The sequence below is a fragment of the Carassius carassius genome, chromosome 4 (genome assembly GCF_963082965.1).
Source record: "Carassius carassius chromosome 4, fCarCar2.1, whole genome shotgun sequence".
Taxonomy (NCBI): Eukaryota; Metazoa; Chordata; class Actinopteri; order Cypriniformes; family Cyprinidae; genus Carassius; species Carassius carassius.
In genome coordinates, this window is record NC_081758.1 from 32,869,492 (window position 1) to 32,882,676 (window position 13,185).

Here is a 13,185-nt window from a genome sequence, read left to right on the forward strand (position 1 = left end):
TGCCTGAATTTCCAATAGCCTGCACAGCCTAAGCAACATCAGTGGCAAATTAAAGATGTTTAAAGGAATATCATACCCACCATTTTACTCACTCTTAGATCATCTAAGGTGTAGGTTTTTTTTCTTAATCGGAACAGAAAGAAATTTTTGCATTACACTTTGTCAACACAAGTTGATAAAAACAATAATCCACAAGCAATCCACATGACTCATCGACACGAAAAGCCGCATGTTCATAATAAACAAAGCCATCATTAAAACGTTTTTCGTATAACATTGCTTTTACCAGGCCTTTTGCCTGAATCAGGAGAGAATTATGCACAAAACAAGCACTGTTTACAATCATGAACAGTCTATAACAGTTCTTAACAAATATGTTGGTGGGTTTTGAAGTGAGAGGGGATGGAACAGGGGATGGACTTTTTCACTAGAGGAAGTGTTATTATGTAAAGGGAATTTGTATTTTGGCCAAACAATTTATGACAATTTTATGATGCATGTTGGGGTTTGCCCCACTGAAACTGGTGGATTATATTATTGACCGCTGCAGAACTCTGGTCAGGGAGTCGGAGTCATCAGATAGAGTTTAACTGTTTATTGCACAAGAGTGACCATATACACATAATAGTGTACTTGAGGTAATCTTTTGTCATAAACTTTCTCTTGCACATAAACACTGCACATGAATGCGTGCACGCGATATGATCGCTCAACTGGAGTAGCTTAGTGAATAGCCAATTACGCTGAGTCCGTATGTGCTGAGAACGCTGCACTACGTTATTTGCTTACAAGGCAACTTAAAATATCACACACGCAACCAACTTAATATTTAAAGCGACAGAATTCACAACAGCCGCCCCCACATTTGAGTAGCAAATGGGTAATCAAGGGAATTCTCTAAATGTCTTTGGGGTTACCTTCTAGAGCAGGCAACTGTATCAAGCGAGCAACTGGTCTAATGTAAGCTTTACCGTCAATGACAACTTCAACAGTTCGCACACATCCATCACTGCTAGGCAATGTCTTCCGAACTCTACCTATGGGCCACTGAGCTCTTGGGAGTTGCGGATCCACAATCAGTACAACAGAGTCGACCTCCAGGTTTTCTGACGGTTTATGCCACTTCTGCCTGGTCTGAAGCGTAGGCAAGTAGTTTCTGGTGAACTGTATCCAGAATTGGTCCGCCATGTTTTGACAGTGACGCCACCTCCGCCGCCCCATGTCTCCTGGAGCATACGCCACCTGAGGGAGAGATGCATCCCGCCGCCCCATAAGGAGAAGGTTAGGAGTAATTGGATCGATGTCGGCGACATCTGTTGAGGCGTATCCCAGAGGTTTTGAATTGAGAATCCCCTCCACTTCCACTAGGATTGTGGACAGAACATCCTCTGTGACTGCTTGGTTACCAACGGCTACCTGAAGAGCATTTTTTATAGAGCGGACCTCGCGCTCCCATATTCCGCCAAAATGTGGAGCGCTGGGCGGGTTAAGCTTGAACTCAATTTGGTGGTCTGCAAGACGGATTTGGAGTTCTGACTCCATGCTTAAGAAGGCTTCCCGTAGCTCTCTTTCTGCCCCGCGGAAGTTGGTGCCACAATCTGAGCGAATCTCGCGGGGTTGACCTCTTCTGGCTATGAGCCGGCGGAGTGCAAGGAGGAAGGCATCAACATCCATCGAATTAAGAAGCTCGATGTGAGCTGCCCTTGTTGTGAGACATTTGAAGATCAGGCCCCAGCGTTTCTCATTCCGCCTTCCTATTTTGACCAGGTATGGGCCAAAGCAGTCAACACCCGTTGAATAAAAGGGTGGACAGAGCAGACGGAGGCGTTCTGGTGGCAAATCTGCCATTTGAGGTACCTTTGGCTGCGCTCTCCAGCGCTGACAGGACTGACAATGGAGTTGATGGTGCTTGATAGCCTGACGTCCTCTGAGAATCCAGTACTGCCTCCGTACCTCAGCGTAGACTCTCTCAGCTCCCGGATGTAACAGACGCTCATCAAATTCTTGAATAAGGAGCTTTGTTACTGCGTGTCTTGGGTCCAATACAATGGGATGGATTTGTTCTGGGTCTGAGTTTGCCAGCCTTCTTAGACGCCCCCCAACTCGTATCATGTTGGTCAGGGGGTCCCACTCTGGAGCGAGGTTAACTAATCGACTGTGCACAGGAATCAATTTCTGTGCTCTAAGGGCAGCTACCTCTTCCGGGAAGCTCTGAGCTTGACATTCCCTCAGCAGGACAGCTTCCGCCTCCCTGTTAGTCATTATTACACTATTCGATGCGGCTGCCCCTTGACAGGCTCGCAGAGTTGCCCCCACTAACTCTCGCCAGGTCTTGAATTGCGTAACATCGGGGAGGTTGGACTCTGTTACAACTGCCATTACGGAGTAGCAGGTTAGGCCTTTCAATTCGGAAACTACTTCTGACTGTGCAACTTCAGGTCTTTTAGGCCAGTGCTCTGGGTTCTGTTTCAAGAATGGAGGCCCTTGACTCCATCGACTGGGCTCGGCCAAACTTTGGAGGGTTTTACCTCTCGTAATGTCATCAGCTGGGTTATCCTGCGTATTAACATATCTCCATGAGCTGTGGTCTGTTAATTCTTGGATCTCGGTGACTCGTGTCCCAACGAACACCTTGTACCGGCAGGAGTCTGACTGAATCCACTCTAGCACAGTCATGGAGTCCGTCCACAGAATTGTCTCACTAATGGAGAGTGTCAGCTCATCCCTCACCAGTTTGGCCAGCTGAGCTCCAGCCAAGGCAGCGCAAAGCTCCAGGCGATGTATAGACTGCTGCCTCTTAGGAGCAACCCGTGATCTGGCCATTATGAAGGAAACATGAATGTCACCACTGGTTTGAACAGCCAAATATGCCACTGCCCCGTATGCTCTTTCAGAGGCGTCGCAGAACACATGAAGGGATCTGTGCTGTTCTGCTGCAGTTGTAGAGGCTGGTGTGTAACAGCGAGGAATGGAAACTGCACTGAGTTGTTTTAGCTCGCTTTCCCAGTCGGTCCAGGCGGCCTGAAGGCTTGGTGGTAGATCTGGGTCATCCCAGTCTCTCTTTTTAGCCCATAACTGTTGGATGATCACCTTTGCTCTGGTGGTAAAGGGTAGTATGAACCCCAGTGGATCATATTGGGAAGCCAACACCTGGTAAGCAGCTCTCATAGTCAGTTCTGCATGCTCAATGAGCCGATAATGGTAGCCGAAGGTATCAGCTGCGCAATTCCACCTGAGGCCTAATGTGGGCTCCATAAGGTCAACACGGTTTTGCACTAACCACTGCTCTGTGGCTGATGACTGGGCTTCCGTCGGAAGATGAGCTACCACCGTTGGATGACTGCTAGCCCACTGTCTTAGGTCGAACCCTCCTTCTGCTAACATGCTGCGTAACTGATCCACAGTTTGCTTGGCTGCTGAGACAGTAGGGAAGCTTGTCAGGTAGTTATCCACATAGAAGCTTTGGTGGACTAGCTGTTGTAGCCCTGGATATTTGGCTTCAGAATTGCAAGTATGGTGTTGCAGAGCAAAGATTGCACAGCATGGACTGCTTGTCGTGCCGAATGGCAGAACCTGCCACTCGTATACATCTGGAAGGTTTTCACTCTGCAAATCTCTCCAAATGAAACGGAGAAAGGGCCTGTCCTTCGACAACAGACGGACCTGATGGAACATGCCCTTGATATCTGAGCTTACTGCCACAGGATGCTGTCTGAATCTCAGGAGTACTCCTAACAGCGATGGTCCAAGTGTAGGACCTGGGAGGAGCTGATCATTCAAGGACCGACTATGGTATCTGAAAGAACAGTCGAACACCAGTCGTTGCTTATTGTTATGACTCACGAGATGATGGGGCAGGTACCATGCCTCTGTTTGTGTCGCTTCCGTTTGGTTGAGCTTGACTACGTAACCTGCCTCGATGAGTTTGGCAATCTCTCCTGAATAGATTGAGGCCTTGTCAGGGTCCTTCTGGAGTCTCCTTTCAGTGTTCCTCAGATTTGCAAGGACGGATTGCATGGAGCCCTTAAGTTCTGGAGCACCTGAGTTCCACAGAAGAGGGGTGGCGTAACGCTGTACTCCCTTGACATTGACTCGCTGAGTTTGAGACTCAAGCAACTGCATGGCCTCTTTGTCTTGCCTAGACCGGACAACCAGTTTCTCGTTGCGAAAGGGCAGCACATCCAGTTGCCATAACCGCTCCACATTTCTGTAAAGAAGATCATCTGGGTGGTCGGTGGAAACAAAGAAACACTGCTGCACTGGTCCTCGGCCGGTAGTACTCATTTCCGCCCCTTGAAGTGCCCAGCCGAGAGCTGTACAAACTGCCACGGGTCCCCCTTTGGTGCCTTGACGAATAGGCTCTTTAGCAGTGATAAGATGAACTTGGTCTGAACCTATGAGCACCAGCGGACGTACCTTGTGAAATGGCTGTAGTGGAACTCCTCTTAGATGTGCATACCGTCTCTGAAGAGTCTGAACTGGGTATGACTGTTCCACCAGATCAATGCCAGAAGCTGTGAATGCTCCAAACACTTGATAGCGTTTCTCTGGTTTACCTCGTGGAGAGATATCGAAGGTGACTTTTGAGCCATTGAGGTGAGTAGTGTCCGGTCGGACTGTACGAAGTGCTAGAGTCTCAGGTTCACCTTCAAGCTGGAGCTGTTGGACAGCAGTAGGTAGGATCATGGTGCGCTGAGCTCCGTCATCTAATATTGCATAAGTCTCTATTGTCTTTGATTTGTGGTGCAGCAGCACAGGCACCACTTTCAGAAGGACTCTGCCAGATGCAATGGATGGCAAGAGGTAGATGCGGCTCTCCAAGGAAGCTGATGATGTATCAGTTGCACGACTTCGGGCAACGCCATGAAGCACTTGAAGGTGAATACCACCACAGTCACTGCAGGGTTTCTTCAGATTACAGGTCTCATGCGCATGGGAACGGGCACATTTCCAGCAGCGCTTCCCCTCTGAAATCCACTCACAAAGATCAGACACTGACTGTTCTTTAATACTACTGCATCGAGTGATGTAGTGGTCTTTACTGCCACAGAAAAGGCAGTTGACTTTGAGGGGGGTCTTCTTCCAAGACACCTTAGGACTGGGGAATGCTTTATCCTCAGTGGGTGCTGCACCATGATACAAGGCTGTACTTTGGCTTTTTTGTTTAGCAGCACTCTTCTCCTTTGAACCACTGTGATCTCTTTCATACTGATAGCGTTGCACTAACCTACTAGACAATCTCTGTTGCTGAGCTTTGATGTCGAGCCACCCTGTGAAGTCTTGTAGGTTGTACGGGTTAATACTGGGGGAGTTGAGCTTCCCTTGTAGCTGGAGAAACTCTATGAAACCATCTCGCAAGTACTTCGGCAGCTTACTAAGCAAACGATCCACATGCGAGCAGCAGTTCAACTCCATCCCTCTGGGTCCCTCCAAAGATAACAGCATGCTCACTAAGAGGTGGACACGGAGAGCGAAACTCTGAAAACTGCGTGCATCGTTTGGTTTTACCTCTGGTGCTGTGAGGATTGCTGCTATTTCGCTCTGCGCCAGCTGATGGGGTTGGCCATATTGTAACTGAAGAGCTTGCATAGCTGCAGAGTACGGGTAGGGATGATGGCGGCAGGACTGGCCAATCATTTGTGCCTCAGGCAATTTAAGGTGTTCCAGCAAGATGTGATACTTGTATTTTTCATCTAGCTCTGCATGAGGTTCCAGAAGATTGTCCAAAGCTAACTTCAGGTTAGCGAATTCCCTTTCATTGTCATTCACAAAATCAGGAATCTTTGGCTGGGGGACAGCATGCAAAGGGCGGTGAGGCACCAAGTATTCTGGTCGCTTCAGTGGCTGGCTCAATGGCTTTAGAGAAGTGTCTGCGAGAGCAGGAATGTTCATGGCAGGAACTGAAGCACTGTGCAGGGTTTGAGGCACTGATGCTACTGGAGGCATTGTAGTATAGTGAGGAACTGAAAAACTGGGTGCAGATGGAGCCGCGACAGGTTGTCGAGGAGAAGATGCCACTGTTGTATAGATGTAAGGCACACTGGGATGCTGGTAGGTTGGCGTGGGAGCTACTAACTGTGGCTGCACCCGAGGCTGAAAGGCAGTTCCAGCATCATCATATGGGCAAAACTGTGTATTAAGCAGTAGTGGCACAGTATCTGCTCTTGTGCCATACTGATGTTGGCGCACGGCGGCAGGTAACGTACCAGACGAAATTGGTGAGTACAAGGGGAGTGAAGTGGCTGGCTTTATTGGTACGAAACCAGAGTTAAACATTTATGCTTACATTTATTCGTGTGGCACTCACATGTCCTTGTCCTTTGGTATGTAACTCAATGTCAGGTGACTGTGATGAATAGGAAGAATGACTTGATGAAGGGGTCGGATGAGGTGAGTTTTCTGGAGGTGATCTCATCGGTGGTGTGGCAGGCTTTACACTTTGCACCTCTTCATCCCTTTCTTCCTTCAGGAATGATGTGATATGTTTCATCAGATCCTGACGCCGACGCTGTCGTTTTTCGTACTGCTTGAGTTTGCTCTGAAGTGCAGCCATATCAGCAGCTTCATCTCTTTCCTTCTCGGAGATAGACTTCATTAATTCCCTCAGTGAACTCATGCTTAATAAGTCTGTGGAGCTTGTGGCTGGATGCTCACCCTGGCTGGAGACTGGTCGTGATTGATTAATTATGCCCACTGCGGCTGCTGCTCCTCTCTGCTCCGCTGGCACCTCTGCTGTAGGTGGGGAGGAAAGAGCAGGTCGGTGATGGCTGTAATCAAGGAGATACTCCTCCAGATGCTTAGGTGTGCGACGATGCCGTGAGGGTCTGTCTGACGTCTCAACATGAGGGAGAGAGGTTGATCGCTCTTCCAATGACATCACTGCAGTAGTCAATAGATCCGGCTCGAAGGACCATATGTTGGGGTTTGCCCCACTGAAACTGGTGGATTATATTATTGACCGCTGCAGAACTCTGGTCAGGGAGTCGGAGTCATCAGATAGAGTTTAACTGTTTATTGCACAAGAGTGACCATATACACATAATAGTGTACTTGAGGTAATCTTTTGTCATAAACTTTCTCTTGCACATAAACACTGCACATGAATGCGTGCACGCGATATGATCGCTCAACTGGAGTAGCTTAGTGAATAGCCAATTACGCTGAGTCCGTATGTGCTGAGAACGCTGCACTACGTTATTTGCTTACAAGGCAACTTAAAATATCACACACGCAACCAACTTAATATTTAAAGCGACAGAATTCACAACAATGCAGTTGTTTCTTACAAACACACAGCTTTTTACTTCACAAGTGGTGTGGATTATAGTGATGTTTTTATCAGCTGTATGGACTCTCATTCTGATGGCACCCATTCACTGCAGAGGATCCATTAGTAAGCAGAGGTGGGTAGTAACGAGTTACATTTACTTCGTTACATTTACTTGAGTAAGTTTTTGGGGTAACTAATACTTTTCGGAGTATATTTAAAGATGGGTACTTTATACTCTTACTTGAGTAAATTTTTGGGGAAAAATCTGTACTTTTACTTCGTTACTGTGGGCGACGCTGCTCTCGTTACTTTATCTTAATGCAATAAATGTTATAACTGCTTCAGTTTATTCCAAACGCGCCGTCTACTTTTCTCTGGGCAATGAGCGATGCCCATTCGCGAATGATTCATTCTTTTGAGTCAATTCTGTTCAAAGGCTTGATCAAACCAATTGGCAAACGAGTGAACTGGTTCATGAATCAGTTTGAAGGATTCGTTCAGTTCCCTGCCGCACGCGCTGAGCATCTGAAGCGGTTCACTCAGAGTTGTAACGTTTAACATCAGCAGCGTTGAAAACGTGGCTGGAACTGCATTGAATTGAAAGCAAATCTGCAAAGGTTATTATTTGCTAGCGATGGAGATCCTTATTAGATGAACACCGCGTGTGCTGTCTACTGTTTAACAGGTAATAACTTGGGCTACATTCGATTACAGCACATACCTCTGACATTAGTTTGTTGTACGTGTGTGGCTTATAACAGAGGGGAGTCAAGTTGAATGCAGCTTCCAAAAGACAAAAAATAGCCGATTAAGATTTTATTAATTTTAATACAATCACACCGTTGCGAGTAGGCCTACGTTCAGCAAGTCATAGCCTATCATCAGCTGCTTCAGATCTGTGATTGCTTGCTGGCGCTGAGCCAGAGACAGACGCGTTTTTACAGCGCTGCGCATTATAACCAATCACACATGATTCTTTTGAGCTTATTAAAGCATTGGCCCATCAGATGTGTTCCGATGAGTCATCGCTAAAATGCCGGTGCTTCCTTCACTCGCTCACTGACTGAATACCTCTTTCTGGCGAATTCTCTCGTCAGAAACAACAAAGTGCAGATGTGTGTACGAATCTTTAATTAAGATATTGATTTCACAGTGTTAACAGTTTCAGTGATTTTAATGGGAGTTTCTGAGAGTGATTGAAATCTAGACTGTCAGTGAAAATGATCTTTAATAATGTAAATGTTATTTGCTCTCTTTCTGAACAATGAAAGATTAGTAGCAATATTTATATCACATTAACTTTCAATGTTAAATTCACATTTAATATAAAGTCAGTCGTATTAAAAATATGTTATGGCATGACACCTATATCTGTTACTTAAGTAAACAGACAGAGTTTTATAATAAATTACATAAATTGGAGTAAAGGCTGATGAAATATATACATTTATACACGCACACATACATTACATACATTTTATCTATATATCTAAATAAAAATAGGCTCAGTATATATGACCCAAAGTAACTAGTAACTAACTACTTGAGTAGATTTTTTATCCGATACTCTTTTACTCTTACTCAAGTAACTATTCAAGACTAGTACTTTTACTTTTACTTGAGTACAGTTTTTGGGTACTCTACCCACCTCTGTTAGTAAGCAAAGGGATGTAATCCAAATTTTCTCCAAATCTGTTCCAACTCTACACCTTGGATGACCTGCGGTTGCGTAACTTTACAGCAAATGTTCATTTTCGTATAATCTACTACTGTAAAGTAAGAATAAGTGATTCTTACATTACTTACATACATACTTACATTAAACATAACAAACCTACAAATATTCTCACCAATAAGCTTTACATTAACTGGAAATATGCATTTAGGAAGTAAGCAGGGTATTTTTTTATTTTAACAGCCAGTTTACAAACCATGGGCAACGATGATCCATCTTTAGTACACACTAGGGATGCAACAATACGGTTAGCCCATGGTTCAATACATACCTCGGTTTTTAAACCACGGTTTTCGGTTCGGTTGTTTATTCTATGCTTAGGCAATAAGAACAGTAAAAGGTTAAGAAGAAAAAAAAATATTTTTATTGCAATACTCCTTTATTTTACTTAAGAGCAAAGAAAAGCCCACTAGTTCCTAGTGTATTGTATAATATAATTTTTTTTTTTTTTTTTTTTTTTAAACAAACACACAGCTGCTGGTAGCCCATGTACAAACTGGGGAACACATAAATTCCTAAATTTTGAAAATAAGCATACATGTCAAGTAAGTAAACATAAATTGACCATTTCAAATAAACATACTTGTACTTCAGTAAACATAAACCATCTTAATTAACCTTAACAGTACTCCAGTACAGTTTCCTTTATTCAGAATGTAAAGTGCAATTTGACTTAGGTCAGCTATCTATTCTTGAATTTTGAAGTTCTTCTGTAAAAAGATAAGCCTCTCAACATTCTCTGCAGCAAGGCGAGAGCGTTTTGCACTTACAATGTCCCCGGCAGTGGAGAAAATTCTCTCACTCGCAACAGAGGTTCCTGGGACACAGAGGTGTTGTTGTGCAGCTTTTGCTACATGGGGGAACTTGCATTCATTTGTTTTCCACCATATGAATGGATCAGCATCCACATGAATACTGTCTGCTAACTTGTACGTAGTGACTTCCTCCTCAATGATCTGGGGAAATGGCTTACCCTGCTGTTCCTCAGTTTTGAAAAGCTCCCCAAACACCTCTGACATTGCGGTCTTCTTCTTGGGAGGGGGAGAGGATGGATTGTCTTCATCTGTGAAGGGCACAGGATTCTGCACTAGACCCTTTGCATCAAAGAGAATGATCCTTTAGTATAATTATTACACATATAAGCACACACAGCTCAGAACCACAACCACCTCCAGTGTAACATATGACAAATGTGAAATTATATTGATCAGTGAAAAGGACACAATATATAAAAAACATCTAAATAGATAAAACAATCAAAATAACAAACAATAAAAACCAAAAACAAATCAAATAGTACCTGCTGTTCATGCTCCAGAATTTCATGGATGATATTCCTGTAGAGCTTATCGCGAGAGTCTTCATCAAGGTAAGGCAGGGATTTAAACCTGGGGTCAAGGGCTGTGGCAATTTGGAGGTAATCATGAACATTGGGGTCAGTGTACCTCTTTGCCAGGTCATTTATAATGGCTGCTTTGACTTCTTTGACTGTCACACTGTCCTGGTCTCCTGGTGACATGGATTTGAGAATCATCTCTTTCAGAGGAAGGATCATTGATATAGTGGGGGTTGTTTCACTGCTCATGAGAGTTGTCACTGTTTTCAGTGGTGTGAGGACCTGAATCAGTTCTTCTGCAAGTTTCTGTTCACTGTCATTCAACATGGTTACGTTCTTGACAGACAGCTTCAGATCTTTGTCCAGTAAGGCAGAATAGATGGCGGGCTGCTGTTCTGTGTATCTTTCCAACATGTCATGTACTGTATTCCACCGAGTTGTGACATCATGAATTAACTTGTGTCTGGGCAAGTTTGACATCTCCTGCTTCACAGTCAAAACATGGTGGGCTTTGGTGCTTTTGTGAAAAAAAGTCACTATTTTTCTAACCCTCCCCAGGAGGCGGGACACTGTGTTGATTGACACTGCTTTTTTGGCTGCTAGGTTTACAACATGTGCAAAACAACTTATCTGTGGCCCCAGCCCATCAGCTTCATGGACTGCATTCACAATATTCGGAGCGTTATCTGTGGTGACTGGGAGTAACATAATTGGCCTCCTCAGCTTCCACGTATTCACTCCGTTTGTCAACTCTTCTGCCAAATGAGCGCTTGTATGACCTTCGTATAGGGGACGCGTTTGGAGTACAGCGCTTTTCATTTCCCAATCCGACATGTAGTGAACAGTTACAGTGAGGTAACTCATGGTTGCCCGCGAGGTCCAACCATCTGTCGTCAGAGCAAGGCTCTGTGCTTTAGCCAATTCGTGCACAATACTGTTGCACGTCTTTTCATAGAGGTCGGGAATTATCTCGGTGCTGAAAAAAGTGCGAGACGGTAGTCTGTAACGCGGATCGAGAGTTTTTATAAGATGACAAAAGCCTGCATCTCCAGTCACCGAAAACGGCTGCAAATCTTTCGCAATGAACACCCCCACTGCCTTTATTATTTTTATGTGTCTCTCGGAACCAGTTGGGTATGTATGCTGGAAGGATTCAGAGAGGGTCTGTTGTTTTTTGGAGGACTTTATTACCTGCTCTGCTATCCTGCCTTCAGACAGTGATATTGCTGGGTGATGGCGCCGCAGATGTGCAGTCATGTTGGAAGTGTTACCGTTTGAGTAGGCTACACGTGTAAAACAATGCTTGCAGACAGTCATTTTTTTGTTTACCGTTTTTTCTTCCTCGGCGTTATAGTCGACGGCAAAACCGAAATGTCTCCACACTACGGATTTGAAAGACGCCGGCGCTTCCTCAGACTTTAGCCTCACTTCACCGCCACTCGCCATGTTAAAGTGTGGATTGGAATAATGGTTCAGCGCCCCCTAAATATTTACTCGCGGGGAGGAGTTTCCTCCTCTCAGCTCGTAGACCAGGCACACACAAACAGTAAATTCGGAGAGAAATAAAACAAACTTAAATTATTTAAACGTAAAACCGGAAAAACCGAAATTCACAAGCGCATATTGAACCGTGGATGTCGTACCGAACGGTTCAATATTATATTGAGAATTGTGGCATCCCTAGTACACACCTATAGAAAAAAAAAATGCAGGAGTGAAGTGCACAAGCCACAGGAACTATTCTCATTAAATAATAATAAATAAAAAAACAGTGTAATCCAACACACACATTCAAAATCTCCACAAACACACAGTCATTCTTTTTCTCTCTCACTCACTCTCTCACACACTAAGACCTGGACTTTAAATGAAGGATGGGAACGTGATACTGACACAGAGCAAAACTCATTTGAGAAGATTCACTGTGTCCACTCAAATAAATGTGACCAAGCGCTTCAACAACATCCTGTAATTATCACACACACACACACTCACCTACAGATCAGATTTCTATGTCTCCCTTTCATTAAGGGAAGAGTGTGTAGATGAGTTGGAGATGCACTGATACGCACACAGAAATGGAGAGAGGGAGGGGAGAGAAAGACGAGAGAGAGAGAGAGCGATTCTTACTTTTGGCAGACAGAACAGTGATGGCAGCGATCTGGTTTTATCAATTGGCAGTGATGACAGAACCTGATAGCTGAGATGAACACACACACAAACAAACAAATAAATAAATAACATTTTCTCCAACATTTAGGTAAATGGAATCCCACTTTAATAACAGACGGTTACATGTCTTCGTTCATCATAGAATCTCTTATATTAAAAGATAGTTTAAGATTAGTTAACAGAAACTTATGTCTCAACATATAAGTGATTTAAAGTCACTATAAATCATGTCTTGATTTATGAAATGGCTTTAAAAATGATAAATGAATCACTTAACAAATAATAAGAAAATCAGTACAAATTCAGTTTGTGTTTTAATGCTTAGATCCCAAACTAAAAAAAAAAAATCCCTTAAATTAAGGGAGTCTACTGGCCATTTAGGTAAAACACTTATGACATTTATAAAATAGTTATGCATTATACTAAAATTATTAGTTTACTCAAAAAAAAACACCTACAATTGTTATCCTTACTATTACTGTTAGCACATGCTGATCTATATATAAAATACATGTATTACTCAATGAATTTCTTATTCTGTCACGCTCCTGGACTCATTGGGTTGGGTTTTCCCTCCATGTGTTCCATGTCCTATGTTAATTGTTTTATTCCTAGCACCTGTGTTGTCCCAATCATCCTGCCTTTATAAGCCGTGTCCTTTCAGTTCAGTGT

At 44.0% G+C, this 13,185-nt stretch overlaps 1 long non-coding RNA gene across 1 annotated transcript; it reads left to right on the top strand.

Annotated features, from left to right (window-relative positions):
• The first annotated feature begins 271 nt into the window (after positions 1 to 271).
• Positions 272 to 12,784, top strand: LOC132139853 (uncharacterized). The gene is made up of 3 exons (XR_009433680.1): positions 272 to 499; positions 7,276 to 7,316; positions 12,054 to 12,784. It is a non-coding gene; the product is annotated as an uncharacterized LOC132139853 (long non-coding RNA).
• Positions 12,785 to 13,185: the final 401 nt, after the last annotated feature.